General features: G+C 43.5%; 1 long non-coding RNA gene across 1 annotated transcript; it reads left to right on the top strand.

The window, feature by feature from the left end:
• Positions 1 to 9,844: 9,844 nt before the first annotated feature.
• LOC115112629 (uncharacterized) lies at positions 9,845 to 10,852 on the top strand. Its single transcript, XR_003860979.2, has 3 exons — positions 9,845 to 9,914; positions 10,231 to 10,379; positions 10,539 to 10,852. It is a non-coding gene; the product is annotated as an uncharacterized LOC115112629 (long non-coding RNA).
• The last annotated feature ends 5,459 nt before the right edge of the window (positions 10,853 to 16,311 follow it).

A 16,311-nucleotide genomic window follows, 5' to 3' on the forward strand; every position in this document is an offset into this window, starting at 1 on the left:
GTTGTCTTTCCTACCACCCAGTGGCTGGAATCATGGAGGGAGTTCGAAAAAGCGGTGAGGGAGGAGCGCTTTCAAATCGAACAGTAATCTGTGCAGCTCAACAATGTTACCAGCAAATCAGCAGAAACAATGTCCAGAAACAACATATTTTCATTGGGAAAGCAGATAAAGCATTTTTTAAATAAAAAAAACATCACTTTAGCATATGAAAATACAGAACCCTACGAATTACGTCACTTTTGTCTTGTGCCGACTTCGCTGCTTTTGGGCTGGGGTGTATTCATCACGTCTTACATCGGAAACCGTTAAGAACAAAACGGAAGCTAACGGTAACGAAACGGCGAGGGACCTACCGAATTTGTCCAATAGAATCTCGTTTTCATTGCAAAACTTTTCCCTTTCGGAGTAAACGTTTTGCAACAGAATAAACGTTAATGAATACAGTTGTGTCTCTTTCAGTGTGTCTTCGTCCGCAGAGATGAGGGTAAAGCCATTGCATTTAGGTTAACATTTTGTAACAAATTTGCGATTCACTTTGAGCCTGGCCTTTGGTGTTGCAACCGGTATCTACGTTTTTCGTAGATGTATACACTAGCTTTTTATTGCTGTATAACTATAACGTATCAATCTACCAAGCTAGCTCGCCTTTACCTTAGCTAGCTAGGTAAGTTAACGTAAACTCGTACATCGCCTTGGTCCGTACAATTTCCTTTAATTTAGCGCCCCAAAAACATAATACTTCCAGATCAACTGTAATGTCAATACCATTGTAAAGCACAATTTCTCCCCTTTCCAACATAATCAATTACATGACCTAAACGCTGCCTGTTTCTGCATAATTCAAGCAGGCAATGAGCCCCGTCGGGTCTTTTTTTTAAATGGCGGGTGGGGAAGCGAAACTAATAAGATGTTGAGTGGGAAAATTGCTTTTTTAAAACTCGATCTGTCCAACTTATCGCCTCTCAAATGTAAATAAAACACTATAAATAGTTTATATAATGTGTCATTACATACCTATTTGAAAGTTTGTGTCGAATTTGAATCGGGGTTTTAGTGATTTTAGAAGTAAACAGGCTTTGAGAATGATGATTGCATGCAATGATGATTTAAAAAAATGACTAGGTATCCCCCTTACCCCCTTCACTGTCCACTTCTTGTTTTTAAAGGATGATAGAAATGTTACACCTGGTGGCTAGAGATTGTAAGACAGAAAAAGTAGCTTTATGTGTGCTGTACGTTACGACATGACACGTCAAGATGTAACGGAGGGTCAGTTTCTTTCAACTTTTCTCTAATACTATAGAGTCATTTCCATGTCGATCAACGCTTGAATAGAAACCTAGATCACACCCCCGATTTTGACGTCAACACAGTCGCTAAAGTCCCATTAGTTTTCTTTGTAGCCTTGTTTGAATGTTGCGGTTTACCTTACCCTGGGGACAAGACAAGGAGTTTGGGCTATTCCTAGCTTTGGGACACTACATCGGGAGTCTGTGTATTCAGCCTGATCTCATAGACAAGACGTAACATAATAAATGTAAATCTGGAACACTCATTTGTATTATATGTTACTTTTGGTATGTATGGTTCAGTGCTTAATTTGTTAATCGGGAGATGCCGGAACAAAAAGTGAGAGGGGGATGATCTGGAGAGCTCTGTGGTACCAGGGGTGCATTACTTACTTTTTCTCACCTTCATAATAATATCATTGCATTTGCTTTGTGGCATAGAGCAGTATAGGCAATTTAATACTGTAAATGAAATGACAGGCTCCTTTGACACTGACAAAGTGAAAATCTGAGATCAATGAAAACGACCATGTGTTGAATCCATCAATAGACTAGGCCTAAGTGTGTGGAGACATGTGTTGTAGGCTACAAAATGAGGAGGAAATTATAGTCCTACAAATGCTTTACAGTTTCAGACTCACCCAATGATGTGCAGCTCACTCACCGGTGATGGCCGACGCTCTCGTGCCAAAAGCCTATATCTCTCGTTTTACTTTGTAAAACAATATTTGGAAGTTGATCAAATATTTTGTTAGCCTACAGCAGACAGATTAGTGTTCTTTTTTTCAGATTCAGCCATTTGCTTTACAAACTGTGTTTTCCCTTGATTGTAATTTGAAGTATTCCTTAAATCCTGTTTTATCTGCATGCTGTTTGTTCAATGACAGATTTGTCATGTATTCCTGACTGTAGCCTATTCCTTGTTATTGGGCTACAATCTACAGCTAGGCTAAGAGAGAGACCAGCTTCTCTCTCACCACAGCGATGGCCATGCGTTGGCTACAATGTTGCGCAAATGTTTTAACGAAGAGGCAACTCGAATGAACTTTGATCGCTTTCATTCAAATTTTGACATTGTAAAAAGTGATTATTCGTTTTCATGCCACGATAGGTACCAGATCTGGCCAAATAGGTTCTGTAATGAAACAGTCCATAACAGAGAGGTGCTGGATCCTGTTCCAATTAAGCACTGGTATGGTTACATATGACAGAAGGTTACTGAAGGCAAAAAACGAAAGGATGGTGGTTGGTAGTGGTGGGCATAAATGTGAACATCTAGCAACCCAAAGGTTGCGTGTTCGTTCGAACCTCATCACAGACAACTTTATAGCATTTTTGCTAATTAGCAACTTTAACTACTTTTTAGCTACTTTGCAATGACTTAAAACATTTATGTGGAAACTGTTAAAAGTAGTCCTGTGCATAGAGTTGTATAGTTCGTTTAACTTTGCAATCATTGGTATTTATTTTGTTACTACCGTGTAATTACCCATTTATTAATACCCCGTCTGGAACATAAGTGTTTGACAATTGTAGATGACCTGAGAGGACCATTTCCAGAATCAAACACTGTCATGTTCCAGACGGTGTATTTAGAAATTCAGTCTGGTCCCCAGGCAACTAGCTAGCTATCATCACTAAGAGTCCGTTTGCTGCTGAGTGACTGCTTAAGTTAGCTGTTCGCTAACGATAATACACAGGGGGCGTAGAGACTGTCACTGCTTTTTGAGTCATCACCGCTCGACGTGATTGATTTATGGGATCAATATCATGCCAAATGTATTCGCAAATGTAAGATACCAATCCACAAATGTAAATCACCAATCCACAAATGGCGCGATGGGTAACGATGCTTCGATGGTGTCTTGTCGATGAATGCAGATTGTCCCTGGTTCAATGCCAGGTTGGGGCGAGGAGAGTGACGGATGCAAAAGTTTGATCCCATATCCTACACCGAGGTAAAGACAGTTTCAGGTTGGATATTCGCCTGTAGTTTTCCTTACTTCCACCAACAGCAGTTAGGGACCGTCAACATAGTGACAAATCACATTTTTCGAATTTCAATAGCTCTTTAACCATTAGTCCAAACATTTTCAAAACTGGTTGTAGCTAATCCAATGGCATGAGAGCTGGTGAGGTTGGCTGCAGTGGGTTTGCTGGTCAATACATATACTGAACATGTAACCACAGTAAAGGTGGCCAGTAAATCAATGAATAAAAATATAATATTGACAAATTAAACATTAGACCTTTTCCAACATGTCAACAGACACTTAACTTCAATTAAGTATGAAACATTTCACCGTGTTAACTTTCTCTTTATCCCTGGTTGATGTACATATCAGAGCCTCTTCAGTGTGGATAGGATATAGCATACATTTTCAACAACAAAGACTGCACTTCCAGTTTGTGTTCTTTACTCTGTTGAACTCTTTTGTCTTCATTCCTAGGCACAGCACATGGAACCTCAGTTGGCATGCAAAACATTCAATCAAAACAAAACAGGACAATAAAAGTAGCATATAGGATCCAACCCTATCACAGAGTGAATAAATGTACGGTCGTGGCCAAATGTTTTGAGAATGACACAAATATTAATTTTCACAAAGTCTGCTGCCTCAGTTTGTATGATGGCAATTTGCATATACTCCAGAATGTTATGAAGAGTGATCAGATATTCATTAGGCCCTAATCTATGGATACAGGCAAGGATATTGCTGCCAGTAAGATTGCACCTAAATCAACCATTTATCGAATCATCAAGAACTTCAAGGAGAGCTGTTCAATTGTTGTGAAGAAGGCTTCAGGGCACCCAAGAAAGTCCAGCAAGCGCCAGGACTGTCTCCTAAAGTTGATTCAGCTGTGGGATCGGGGCACCACCAGTACAGAGCTTGCTCAGGAATGGCAGCAGGAAGGTGTGAGTGTATCTGCACGCACAGTGAGGCAAAAACTTTTGGATGATGGCCTGGTGTCAAGAAGGGCAGCAAAGAAACCACTTCTCTCCAGGAAAAACATCAGGGACAGACTGATATTCTGCAAAAGGTACAGGGATTGGACTGCTGAGGACCGGCGGACTGTCATTTTCTCTGAATCCCCTTTCCGATTGTTTGGGTCATCCGGAAAAAAGCTTGTCCGGAGAAGACAAGGTGAGTGTTAGCATCAGTCCTGTGTCACGCCAACAGTAAAGCATCCTGAGACCATTCATGTGTGGGGTTGCTTCTCAGCCAAGGGTGTGTGGCCTCACTCACAATTTTGCCTAAGAACACAGCCATGAATAAATAATGGTACCAACACATCCTCTGAGAGCAACTTCTCCCAACCATCCAGGAACAGTTTGGTGACGAACAATGTCTTTTCCAGCATGATAGAGCACCTTGCCATAAGGCAAAAGTAAGTGGCTCGGAGAACAAAAATCGATATTTTGGGTCCATGGCCAGGAAACTCCCCAGACCTTAATCCCATTGAGAATGTGTGGTCAATCCTCAAGAGCCTGGTGGACAAACAAAACCCACAAACTCTGACAATCTCCAAGCATTGATTATGCAAGAATGGGCTGCCATCAGTCAGGACGTGGCTCAGAAGTTAATTGACAGCATGCCAGGGCGGATTGCGTCTTGAAAAAGAAGGGTCAACACTGCAAATATCGACTCTTTGCATCAACTTCATGTAATTGTTAATAAAAGCCTTTGACACTTATGAAATGCTTGTAATTATACTTCAGTATTCCATAGTAACATCTGACAAAAATATCTAAAGACACTGAAGCAGCAAACTTTGTGGAAATTAATATTTGTGTCATTCTCAAAACGTTTGGCCACGACTGTAGAGTGTTTGTAGACTTTAAGAAAAAAATATCAAGTGACAGTTTCATCAGTACGTGCTTAAAGAAAGTCATATCACAAAGATCCCAGATGACAGTGCCCACCAACTCTATGACAATAACAAATTGTAAGCACCAAAGTGTGTTTGTCAAAATAATATCTGAAAATGTCAGTTGTTGAACATAATACTTTTATTTGTAATAGAAATGTATGACATATGCAGTTGAGAAATATTCCATGTACCAACACTACATGTAGGACGGACATAAGACATTCCCACATACAGTATTTTTTTTATTTGACCTTTATTCAACCAGGTAAGCCAGTTGAGAACAAGTTCTAATTTACAACTGTTACCTGGCCAAGATAAAGCAAAGCAGTGTGACACAAACAACAACACAGAGTTACACATGGAATAAACAAATGTACAGTCAATAACACAATACAAAAGTCTATATACAGTGTGTGCAAATTAAGTAAGATTAGGGAGGTAAGGAAATAAATAGGCCGTAGTGGCGAAATAATTACAATTTCTCAAATAAACACTGGAGTGAGATGTGCAGAAGATGATTGTGCAAGTAGAGATACTGTGGTGCAAAGGGGGGAAAAATATATATAAATAAAATAATTAACAATATGGGGATGAGGTAGTTGGATGTGCTATTTACAGATGGGCTACGTACAGGTGCAATGATCTGTAAGCTGCTCTGACAGCTGATGCTTAAAAATAGTGAGAGAGACATGAGTCTTCAGAGATTTTTGCAATTCGTTCCAGTCATTGGCAGCAGAGAACTGGAAGAAAAGGCAGCAAAAGGAGGAATTGGCTTTGGGGGTGATCAGTGAAATATACCCCTGCTGGAGCGCATGCTATGGGTGGGTGCTGCTATAGTGACCAGTGAGCTGAGATAAGGTGGGGCTTTACCTAGCAAAGACGTATAAATGACCTGGAGCCAGTGGGTTTGGCGACGAATATGAAGCGAAGGCCAGCCAACGACAGCATACAGGTCGCAGTGGTGGGTAGTATACGGGGCTTTGTTGACAAAACGGATGGCACTGTGATAGACTGCATCCAATTTGCTGAGTAGAGTGTTGGAGGCTATTTTGTAAATGACATCGCCAAAGTCAAGGATTGTCAATTTTACGAGGGTATGTTTGGCAGCATGAGTGAAGGATGCCTTCTTGCGAAATAGGAATATGATTCTACATTTAATTTTGGATTGGAGATTAGAGTTTACAGTCTAATCAGACACCTAGGTATTTGAGGTTGTCCACATATTCTAAGTCAGAACCGTCCAGAGTAGTGAAGCTACGCGGTTATAGATCATTTGTAGCCAGCAATAGGGGACTGATTGCTTCCTACAAGAGCACAAAACGTGTGCATTGCTAGACATCTTTGAAAAGCCCGTTTTTTTTTTAAGGGACAGTGTTGTATTTTGAGACAGGCTTGAATAAGTAGCCAATAGACAGAGGGTAGCATAATTTGTCTGATTCTCTGTAATAATGGTATGGGAAAAATAATGCAGTTTATTTTGTAAAGTGGGTTCTCTTATCAAACAACACAACATTTTCAGTCACCTCCTTGTCTGAAGTGGATAACAAGTGGATAAACTGGTTGTCAAGCCCTGCATGTTGTCAAGTCCTGCAAGTCTCATGGAATGTAGGCCTACATTGAGCACCACACATTGGCTGCTACTGTAGGCTGAATAACAGAACAGCTATTTCCATGTTAAAATGTTATGGGATGCATTTTCTCCATTATTTTTTATGGTAGGCCACTCTGGTAGCCACTCTGGTAGGTCTACATTATGATCAAATAGCCTCAGTAGCCTACTTGGCCACTGTTAAAACTAACATAAAGCGGATACAGCCTCAGTGTTCAGCACTGGACGTTGCACAGAATTTTCACAACTGTGAAATTTGCGCTCAGCAGACCTGAACTTTCCTCAGTGTCTAATTGTTTTTTAGGGAACATTGGCTTTAGGCCCATTTGTTGCAGACCTGTTTGAACGCAAAGTTACGCTAACTCCTTATTCATGATGTCCGATACACAGTGAGGCAACATTATTAACTCACCTAGCTGACTTCCTAAACTATACGGAACAAAAATATAAACGCAACATGTAAAGTGATGGTCCCATGTTTCATGAGCTGAAATAAAAGAAAGCATACATTTTCCAAATGCACAAAAATCAGTAATGTCCAACAGAGCTGTTGCCAGAGAATTTTTGTTAATTTCTCTATCGTCATTTTAGAATCCAACATGCCTCACAACTGCAGGCCACGTGTAACCACGCCAGCTCAGGACCTCCACATCTGGCTTCTTCATCTGCAGGATTGTCTGTGGAGGGGGAAGGGGGGTGCTGGAGTATTTTTTTGTCTTTTTTTTGTGTGTTTTTGTTGTTGTTGTATTGTACTCCCCTTTTCTCCCCAATTTCTTGATTTCCAATTGCAATCCAATTATGATCTTGTCTCAAAGCTGCAACTCCCTAGTGAGGCAAAGGTTGAGTCACGCGTCCTCCAAAACATGATGCTGGGCCAATTGGGGGTGACCCGGACTATGCTGCACCGCCCTATGGAGGTCATGGCCGGTTGTAACACAGCCTGGGAACGAACCCGGGTCTGTAGTGACACCTTATTAAGCACTGCAATGCAGTGCCTTAGACCGTTGCGCCACTCGGGAGGCTGCTGAGAAGTATTTCTCTCTGTAATAAAGCCCTTTTGTGGGGAAAAACTCATTCTGATTAGCTGGGCCTGGCTTCCAAGTGGGTGGGTCTATGCACACCCATGGCTGCACCCCTGCCCATTCATGTGAAATCCATAGATTAGGGCTAATGAATTTGTTTAAGTCTTCTATGAACTGTAACTCAGTAAAATCTTTGAAATTGTTGTGTTTATATTGTTGTTCAGGATATTTGTCATTTGTGTTTGACAGCATATCACTGTGCGGAAAGCAGCTGATGGCCGTGTTGTTTTATCCAAGTTCCAGAAGTACCAATTGTATCATTGCCCCTTCTGCCAGCTCTCCATTTTCAAGCCCTGAGACTATGCCAGTGTGTCGGCACACATTGAGTCTCACAGATTGAAGGCTGTGCTGCATAGAGGTAATCTCATCCATTAATTATGCTAGTTTAGCACATGATACCATGCTTTTTATCAACTGGGGAACTTTGGGTCCTGGATGCTGATTCTTTTTTTCCCCTCATTTCAGAGTTCACAATATTCATATGCCATTTGGAGTGCAGAGAGCAGCAAAGCATTTTCACAGCCCATACTGCCCCAAGATCTATGTAAATAGGAGTGATTTTACCAAACACATTCTACAATGTGAGTCAGTATGTGGGCGAGACCCAGGTGCAACTGTGAGAGGCCCAGATGTAACCAGTGCAACTGCGAGAGGCCCAGATGTAACCAGTGCAGATGTAACCACTGCAACTGCGAGAGGCCCAGAAGTAACCCATGCAGATGTAACCAGTGCAACTGCGAGAGGCCCGGATGTAACCAGTGCAACTGCGAGAGGCCCAGATGTAACCAGTGCAGATGTAACCAGTGCAACTGCGAGAGGCCCAGATGTAACCAGTGCAGATGTAACCAGTGCCACTGCGAGAGGCCCAGATGTAACCAGTGCAGATGTAACCAGTGCAACTGCGAGAGACCCAGGTTCATCGTGTCCAGCTATGAGACCTGCAAGCAAGAGGAAAATCAAATGTCGTAACTGCAGTTTATGGCCTAACAAAAATGATGAAGAAACATCAATTAAGGAAGCATACATCTGCTGAGAAGTACATTACAGCTCACTCCAATCTCAAAAGACAGTGCTTTGACCAGGACAATTGGGTGTTTGCAAAGGATCAACACATTTTACCTGTCTCTCCTTCTGGTGAGCAGCAATACATAATATATACACTGAGTGTACCACCATTATGAACACCTTCCTAATATTGAGTTGCACACCCCCCTTTCCCTCAGCCTCAATTTGTCGGGGCATTGACTCCACAAGGTGTCGAAAGCGTTCCACAGGGATGCTGGCCCATGTTGACTCCAATGTTTCCTACAGTTGTGTCAAGTTGGCTGGATGTCCTTTGGGTGGTGGACCATTCTTGATGCACACGGGAAACTGTTAAGCGTGATAAATCCAGCAGCGTTGCAGTTCTTGACACACAAACCGGTGCACCTGGCACGTACTACCATACCCTGTTCAAAGGCACTTAAATATTCTATCTTGCCCATTCACCCTCTGAATGGCCCACATACACAATCCATGTCTCAATTGTGTCAAGGATTAAAAATCCTTCTTTAACCTGTCTCCTCCCCTCCTTCATCTACACTGATTGAAGTGGATTTAACAAGTGACATCAATAAGGGATCATAGATATCACCTGATCAGTATGTCATGGAAAAAGCAGTTCCTAATGTTTTGTAAAATCAGTGTATATGATGATGATGATATAAAATATATAGTGTATTCCATTTACATATGCCAATACCTCACTCATGTTTCAGTACCAGCAGTGGAGGGAGAGATGGGAAGGATGTGCCCATTCTACACCGAGGATACCCACTGGGCACAGACGTCCACGTTGATTCAACATAATTTCATTGAAATGACATGACATGCAAACAACGTTGATTCAACCTGTGTGTGCCCAGTGGGTAGACGCATCTTCCATGTCTCCCCTGCTCCTGGTGGGCAGTAATATACACTTACCTCATTCTTCTCCACCTTGTTGTGTTATAGATGAAGGATCAGCAAGGTCTCCAGAGCCTGGAAACTGATCTTCAGGGGGCTGACTTCAAACTTAAACTGGTGAGTTTCATTCCACTTTGTATCTTATGCTCTTTTTGAGATATTCAATGGGAGTTTATGAGAATAAAATAATTGTTCAGTTAAGCAAGACAAAAAAAGTATGATTTATGTCCACAAAATATTGTTTATGAAAAGGCGTCTCACTCCCCTGTAAAAACGTTTCAACTTGATGTAGGATAAAAGTATAATGTTTTGATGCTCAGAATAAGCATATGTGTTTCTTAGAACCATGCATCTCTCACCTGGGGAAAAGCAGTCACTTGTGGCTTAAAGTTTTATGTCAATTGATACATTATTCAAATGTTTTTTCCTTTAGATGAACCATTTGAGCCTAATTAGGGGATGCGACGTGAAAGATGCTGTGTGGCGTTTAATGAGGCGCACAATTTCCAACACGCTGGCAAAAAAAACATGAATTGAAGAGGAGTAAATAGAAAAATCCCTCTTGCATCCCTTTCTACTGAGGTAGGTTTTGATTGGTAAGGATTTCTCATATTTACAAATGTCTCAACGCGACACATAGCTTCCTGCAGTGCAATTACCATGGCATTTTACAGTATTCCGTTCTCCCTGTTGCAACTGCCTTTTCACATCTTTGCAACCACTTGTGCTCTTGTTCATTAGCTGTTGTCCGGAAGAAATCGTTAACATATAGAGCGTCTGAAAGCGATGTGGAGTCGGCCATGAAAAAGTGGTTGCAGCTGGCAGCATACCGGGAAGGAGTGTGGTGGCCCCTGTGCCATGATGGACTTGGGAAATGGGTGTATTTAAGTGATAATGCCCAAGAAGATAGATTATGTAGATTATATACGTCAAGGGCCAGCAAACCGTGCCAATATAACCTCCAACAGCTTGGAGGGCATTATCACTTTTATACAACGGTTACCGACATATTCAAATAATGATTGACTTATTTTCATTAAAAACGTTATTTTTGATTAATTGATTCATACTATTTCCTTCCTTCCATAAGATATAGTCCCAACACAAATCTAAGGTGCTTGTTGCCAGCCAAGCCAACTGGTTGTTAGTTCTATGCTTTCTATGCCATGCTATCTAAGCTAAATGGCTATACTAGACCAAATAAAGAGATAACGATGCTCTGACGAAGACACAACCCCTTTTTGTTCCCTTGCATGAATTGAGCAAGGGAACAGTGGAAAAGACAGTGATGTGTAAGTTAGAAGTTAATATATTAATGCATAATTCGTATAGCCTATATATTAGTGTCCAGTGCCTTCAGAAAGTATTCAGACCCCTTGAATTATTCCACATTTTGTTGTTAAAGCCTGAAATCAAAATGGATTCAATATATTTTCTCACATCTACACAATACCCCATAATGACAAAGTGAAAACATGTTTTTAGACATTTTTGCAAATGTATTAATTTACAGAAATATCTAATTTACTTAAATAAGTATTCACACCCCTGAGTCGATACATGTTAGAATCAACTCTGGCAGTGACTACAGCTGTGAGTCTTTCTGGGTAAGTCTCTAAGAACTTTGCACACCTGGATTGTACAATATTTGCACATTCTTTTAAAAATTCTATGAGCTCTGTCAAGTTGGTTGATTTGTTAAATACTACTGCACTGTTGGAGCTAGGAACACAAGCATTTCGCTATACCTGCAATAACAACTGCTAAATAAGCCGATTTGTAAAAACTGTAACTAGGCCACATGAACAGTTAATGACATCTTGGTAAGAGACTCCAGTGTATATTTGGCCTTGTGTTTTCAGTAATAGTCCTGTTGAAAGTTGAATTTGTCTCCCAGTGTGTTGGAAAGCAGACTTAACCAGGTTTTCCTCTACGATTTTTCCTGTGCTTAGCTCTATTCCGTTTATTTTTATAAAAAAAAACTCCCTAGTCCTTGCCGATGACAAGCATACCCATAACATCATGCAGCCACCACCATGCTTGAAAATATGGAGTGGTTCTCAGTGATGTGTTGGATTGGCCACAACCATAACGCTTTTGTATTCAGGACAGTTCTTTTCTTTGCCACATTTTTTTTGTAGTTTCAGTTTAGTGCCTCATTGCAAACAGGATGCATGTTTTTGAAAATGTTTATTCTGTACAGGCTTCCTTCCTCCTTTTCACTTTGTAGTAACTCCACAATATTAACCTAAATGTTAATGTTGTTGAGCCATCCTCAGTTCTCCCATCACAGCCATTAAACTCTGTAATTGTTTTCATGTCGCCATTGGCCTCACAGTAAAATCCCTGAGCGGTTTCCTTCTTTTCCGGCAACTGAGTTAAGAAGGACGCCTGTATCTTGGTACATCCAAAGTGTTAGTTAATAACTTCACCATGCTCAGAGATATATTCAATGTCTGCTTTTTTTTTACCCATCTACCAATAGGTGACCTTTGCTAGGCATTGTAAAATCTCCCTTGTCTTTGTGGTTGAGTCTGTGTTAGAAATTCACTGCTCAACGGAGGGGACCTTACAATTATCTGTATGTGTGGGGTACAGAGATGAGGTAGTCATTCAAAAATCATGTTAAACACTTACATTTACATTTAAGTCATTTAGCAGACGCTCTTATCCAGAGCGACTTACAAATTGGTGCGTTCACCTTAAGACATCCAGTGGAACAGCCACTTTACAATAGTGCATCTAAATCTTTTAAGGGGGGTGAGAAGGATTACTTTATCCTATCCTAGGTATTCCTGAAAGAGGTGGGGTTTCAGGTGTCTCCGGAAGGTGGTCATTGACTCCGCTGTCCTGGCGTCGTGAGGGAGTTTGTTCCACCATTGGGGGGCCAGAGCAGCGAACAGTTTTGACTGGGCTGCGCGGGAACTGTACTTCCTCAGTGGTAGGGAGGCGAGCAGGCCAGAGGTGGATGAACGCAGTGCCATTGTTTGGGTGTAGGGCCTGATCAGAGCCTGGAGGTACTGAGGTGCCGTTCCCCTCACAGCTCCGTAGGCAAGCACCATGGTCTTGTAGCGGATGCGAGCTTCAACTGGAAGCCAGTGGAGAGAGCGGAGGAGCGGGGTGACGTGAGAGAACTTGGGAAGGTTGAACACCAGACGGGCTGCGGCGTTCTGGATGAGTTGTAGGGGTTTAATGGCACAGGCAGGGAGTTGCTTATTGCACACAGTGAGTCCATAGAACTTATGTGACATGTTAAGCACATTTGTACTCGTTTACGTTGACTCTATGACAATTGAGTACTTTTTCTAGCATTGATGAAACAGACCTTTTCTGAAGTAGTTCTATAATCCCTTATAGGGAAAATGAATGGTGAAAAAACGATTGGAACCATTTAAGTGTTTGACCAAACACACACATGTATACACTCATTACATTTACATTTACATTTAAGTCATTTAGCAGACGCTCTTATCCAGAGCGACTTACAAATTGGTGCGTTCACCTTAAGACATCCAGTGGAACAGCCACTTTACAATAGTGCATCTAAATATTTTAAGGGGGGTGAGAAGGATTACTTTATCCTATCCTAGGTATTCCTGAAAGAGGTGGGGTTTCAGGTGTCTCCGGAAGGTGGTGATTGACTCCGCTGTCCTGGCGTCGTGAGGGAGTTTGTTCCACCATTGGGGGGCCAGAGCAGCGAACAGTTTTGACTGGGCTGCGCAGGAACTGTACTTCCTCAGTGGTAAGGAGGCGAGCAGGCCAGAGGTGGATGAACGCAGTGCCCTTGTTTGGGTGTAGGGCCTGATCAGAGCCTGGAGGTACTGAGGTGCCGTTCCCCTCACAGCTCCGTAGGCAAGCACCATGGTCTTGTAGCGGATGCGAGCTTCAACTGGAAGCCACTCATGCTACACACACATCACAACTGCTGCTACAAGAGTGTTAAGATTGCTAAATACTGCACAATTTAAAAAACACTCACCACCCTATCCCCCTTCCCCAAAACACGTGTTAATATTGGACTATAAATTGTGCCTTCTTGTATTATACTTATGCTAAAATGTGTATTCTATTCTACTGAGCCATTTACTTTGTTCATATTATTAGACCACGCACAGACAGCTGTGTGTTATGTGCTAAATGTCAATCATTACGGGTGTTCGCTGGGTCCGGTAGTAGCCTGTGTTTTCTTCAACACTGTTGCACCTGTGTAAAGTTGGTTCAATACACTTTGTTCATTTATGATCTAGTCAGGTTTACATTGGTGTCAGAAGTAAAAACGTTGATACAAGTTAAGCTGACTTATGTGGCTATTTGAGAACGTTGGAATCCGAAAGTGAAGGTGGAGGTGGGGACGACCAGGTGCGTGTGAATGGACGTGCATTCTGTCTGAGGAGATCTAGGGCGTTTGAAGGACAAAAGTGCACCTGTATTTCGACACCTAAGGATGTAAACAAACATGGCGGCGCCCAGTTCCGGCTGCGTCCGTATCTGTTAGACCCAAGTATTCATTGGGAAGCTTTTCATGCTCAGTTTGAACTGTTAGCTCATTTTAGGGGTGGTCGGATGAAGAAAGGGCACTGCAGTTGGCTTTATGCTCACGGATGAAGCTCTGTCCTGTTTGACCTCAGTGGGAGCACTAGGAGGCGCTTGGACAGTGTGTACAGCCCGGGCTACTGCGTCCGAACTGAGGAATAGACGCAGGCAGCCTGGAGAGCCTCTACGGGTGCTAGCTAATGACATTGAGAGCCTCTCTCGGCGGGCATATGCTCACATTTCCGGTAGTTCATACAGGCGCTCCCCTACGGAGCTGCGCATACAGACCCAGCTGGCTCATCCTGAGTCATTGCAGACAGCCTTGGAGATGGCTTTGGAGAGGGAGCTGGTGTGGGCTGGGGCTTTGGTGGGGGTGCAGGGAGACACACCTCTGTGCGAGCTGGGGGCAGAGCAGCCCGGAGCCGGAAAAGCCTGAAATGACAGAACTCATTTGTGTCGCTACTGGTCCCAGGGTCTGCTGGGGTTGTGGCCAGCCAGGCCATCTGCGCCGAGATTGCTCCCATGTCCCCCAGAGCTCAGGGAAACGGCTCCCGCAAGGACCGGGTAGTGCGGACCCTTCTTTCTATCCCAACCACCATCATCTTCAGGAGGAGCCCACCGACAGACGGGGAGGGCCCAAACAGACGAGGGGCAAGCGGAGGGAGCCTGGACCTGTTTGGGGACTTTGTCATGTCCCTGTCACTGTGGAGGGGTGCCCTTGGTGGACACTGGGTCCACAGTAACCCTGGTGAGGCCAGATATTGTGCCAGGTTGGACTCAGTGTGAGCCTACAACTGATGCAGCTCCGCACAGTCACAGGTGAGCTGGCACCCATGAAAGGGAAGGGAATAATGACTCTGACAGTAGGGGGCAGGACTGTGCGTCATCCTGTGTGGGTGGCGGCTGTGCAGGACCCTTGTATCCTGGGGTCAGAACTTTGTTAGGAGCACAGGCTGCCAGTTAGACCTAAATGGGGCACACTGAGCTTCCAGGAGGGACGGATGGCATCCATGTTAAAGTCTCATTGCGCCCTACAGCTGTGTGTGACTGTCCCCTGTCACCTACGGCGGTTCAACCTCCATGACACAGCCCTCTGTGAGCTCGGGCCGCACCCCCAGCCCAGCTGCTGGGAGGGAGGAGAGGACACTGTCTGCAGTGAGGAGATATGGGGGAGGAACTGTGTTGGTCTTGACCCTGAGCAGCAGCGGAACGGTTTGGCAGTTGCTGTTTGAATTCAGAGACAGCTTTGCGTAGACTCTTCTGGTGCAGCATGTCGCATGATGCTGATGCTAAGGAGGCGGCAAAAGGCTGTGTTGGAGATGCAGCGGGCAGACTTCATTGAGCCCTCAGACAGCAGTCGTGGATGGTTCAAGAAGGGGGCAAGCTGAGGTACTAAAATGAGGTAACCAGGAAGGACTTTACCACGTATCGATGAGTCGCTGGACCTGGTTAGGGGTCCTCCTGGTTCTCCTCACTAGACCTCCGCAGTGGCTACTGGCAGGTGCCCCTCTCCCCAGAGGCCAGAGCCAAAACTGCGTCTCCACTAACAGAGGACACTGGCAGTTCAAGGTCCTGTGCTTTGGCCTGTGCAACGCTCCAGCTACTTTTGAGCGTTTGATGGACAGGGTGCTGGATGGCATCCCCGACAGCAGTGTCTGGTATACCTCGATGACATCCTGGCCCATGGCAGCTCCTTCCAGTCAGCCCTGGGGGCGCCACGGCGTGTGCTGGAGAGGGTGGCTGCCGCAGGTCTGAAGCTTGCCACTATTATCTTTTATTTTTGGTTGCATTGTCAACCTGAAGGAAAGAGCCTGCAATTAAAACATGCACCATTGTCAAGAAGGAACCTGCAAGTTAAGCATTTCGTTGGAGGTGTGTACCATGTGCATTCTGACTAATAAAACAAAAAACACCATTTGAATCTATCAAAACTGTTTAACCAATCACAATTCGCTGATGATGCACCCACTTATTTCGCCAC

Source organism: Oncorhynchus nerka, linkage group LG28 (assembly GCF_034236695.1).
Source record: "Oncorhynchus nerka isolate Pitt River linkage group LG28, Oner_Uvic_2.0, whole genome shotgun sequence".
NCBI classification, from domain to species: Eukaryota; Metazoa; Chordata; class Actinopteri; order Salmoniformes; family Salmonidae; genus Oncorhynchus; species Oncorhynchus nerka.